At 41.7% G+C, this 2,500-nt stretch overlaps 1 protein-coding gene across 12 annotated transcripts in view; it reads right to left on the reverse strand.

Moving 5' to 3' along the window:
- EBF3 (EBF transcription factor 3) overlaps positions 1 to 2,500 on the reverse strand; it is a 119,355-nt gene that overhangs the window by 30,673 nt on the left and 86,182 nt on the right. The window lies entirely within an intron of this gene.

Raw genomic sequence — 2,500 nt, forward strand, 5'->3', positions numbered from 1 at the left:
ACAAAGGACTAGTAGAGAAGAGCCGGACATGTCATTTGTGACTCATTCTTTTAATTCACCGTGCTAATCAACTGAACTGCCACAATCTCCCAAGGTAATTGTATCTTTATAATAGTTGAAAGCAGCGGGCAAAAAGGCATGGATAGATGGGGAAAGGCCTTGCCTTTGCCTGCTGGGAGCCAGCGTGCTCCTGCTTCTGCGCCGGGCTAATGGGGGCTTTGGAGAAAAATCTGGAACTTTCGCATCTCCCTGCCCCGACGGTTTAATGTCTCAACTTGTGCGCTCACAAAGGCTTTGTGCACCACACTACACTCTTGTTTCATTATTCCGCTGCCTTGTTGCCCTATGGTCTACCTCCTGCTGGGAAGGTTAAATGTTAGAGTGCCAAGCCAGGCTGCAAGCATGGTGGGACACTGATGGGAAACAGATGCCCTGGGGACCCGGCCCCTCCCTCCGCCAGGCTACAGCATTTTCATTTTCTGAAATACAGCGAGGCTTGGCTTCCCTCTCAACTGCAGCTGTAATTTCCAAAGACTGTCTCAGCCACCCTATCACTCCAGGATAAAGCAAAGCAGAAGTTTCTTGGTCAGGCAGGCTCTGGCTTTCTCTCTTTATTTTCTTATTGCTGGGATATTGGGGTTTTTTGCCCTCCAAAACACTACAAAGGTGTTTTAAATATCTATTTCTGTTAAAGTGTTGTTAGTTACATAACTTTATTACTATTTTCTTCCAGTGGGAGAAGCTCATGACATTCTCATGATCCTTTTGAACATCTTTACTTAGAGATAAAGAAAAAATACAACCCCAAGAAGGAAAAAATTAAGTAGTTGTTCTTCCAGTTCCATACACATGTGCACTTACACATTAGAAAGAATCTGAAAACAGCAAAATTTGCAAAATTTGCAAAATCCACACCTCAGAAATCAGTTAAAAACATTACTCTAAAGCAAGTTAGAATTCCAGGCTCTGCCCTGAGAGCCAGACCGTCATCTGGTTCAAATCTGCAGCGCTTCCCTGTGCGCCGTGGAGCTGCACCAGCTCCCAACAGCTCAAATATCTGGAACTTGGGCTGAGGCTTTTAGCTCATTCATTTTTTATTTTGTTGGACACCTCTTTTAACTTGTCATACTCTCAGGATACTCAGCTGCAGCTTTGTAAAAACTCTACATATATATGTGTGTATCTATGTGCCTGTATATATATGTATATATAATATTGTTCATAAAAGAATTTCTAAGCTCACAACAATGACAACCCCACCTGTGCTCACCAGCTTTGCAGCAAAACAACTCTGGCTTTTGGGATAAATCACCTGCCTCAAAAGCACCACAGTCACCACTATCTCATTTTGGAAGCTCTGGTGAAACCCAGTCCTAAAGATCAATAAATGTAAATATTCTCTCTTTCACCAGCCACAAGTGAGGCAGCCAGGTTTGGATGCCAGCATTTTTGCTCAGGTTTTATTTCTTTGGGAATAGAGAGAATATAGGAATTTCAGGTGCTACCATCACTTGAAAGTTCATTTCAACAATAGACCTTAGGCAGACACAAAAACATACCCAGGATACATTAATGGTTTCAAAAGTCCTCCCTTAAAACTACCCAGGAACACACTTTTCCCATTAGATCTAAATTAATAGATAGAAACAGTTGCAGTCTAGTGGGAAAATATTCATCAAAATGCACATCATCTGCACATCATCTGCAATCTGCATTATCTACCCAATAAGCAGCGAGGACTCTCCCCGAATCCCTGCAGTCTGTCGAGTAAACAGTTAAAGGCTCTTTGTTTTCAAAAGAGAGATTGATTCATCAGATCAAATTTATTACCTAGAATCCTCATCCAAAAGTACAGTAAATTAAATCACTATTTCTCCCTTTTCCCTCCCCTCACCTCGGTTGAATTCATTGGCAAATGCCAGAAAAACTCTAATACTCATTTCAGATAAAAAGCCAGCAATACTTCATCCCAAAATAATAATTTTCACATTAAAACCACTGCAAAACCACAGAGTTCCGACTTTTTCTTGAGCTGTTGTAAATTAAAATCAAATGTATTTAGAAGAATTGGCATAAATAAATCATTCCCAGGCTTGTGAGTTTGTATCCCGAGTTTTAGGTCTGAGGGAATCTTTAGAGACAGATTGTGAGTAGGGCTGGATAAAGTCATTTGGATCCAACAACAGCTCCTTGAACCGATGCCTAAAACTTGAACTGAACCTTCAGGGAAGTTCAAGAAGTTTGGTAGATGGCCTGAAAAATATTTTGCATCACTGAGCACTTCTTAACTCCTTTTTCTGGCTGGAGGAGAGTAGGAAATACCATTGTTAATCTATTTCTGGCCAATATGAAAACAGGAAGTAACAGACATCTTGTGAGGGAGCTGGATCCCATGGGGACATTTTTGGGACCCAAGAGGTTGGATGGGCACCAGAGCTCCTGGGTGCCCATATGAACAGGTCTTTTGAGGTTCCAGCTGCCAGCAGCTACATTTCCTGAG

This window comes from Erithacus rubecula (genome assembly GCF_903797595.1).
Source record: "Erithacus rubecula genome assembly, chromosome: 9".
In the NCBI taxonomy this organism is placed as follows: Eukaryota; Metazoa; Chordata; class Aves; order Passeriformes; family Muscicapidae; genus Erithacus; species Erithacus rubecula.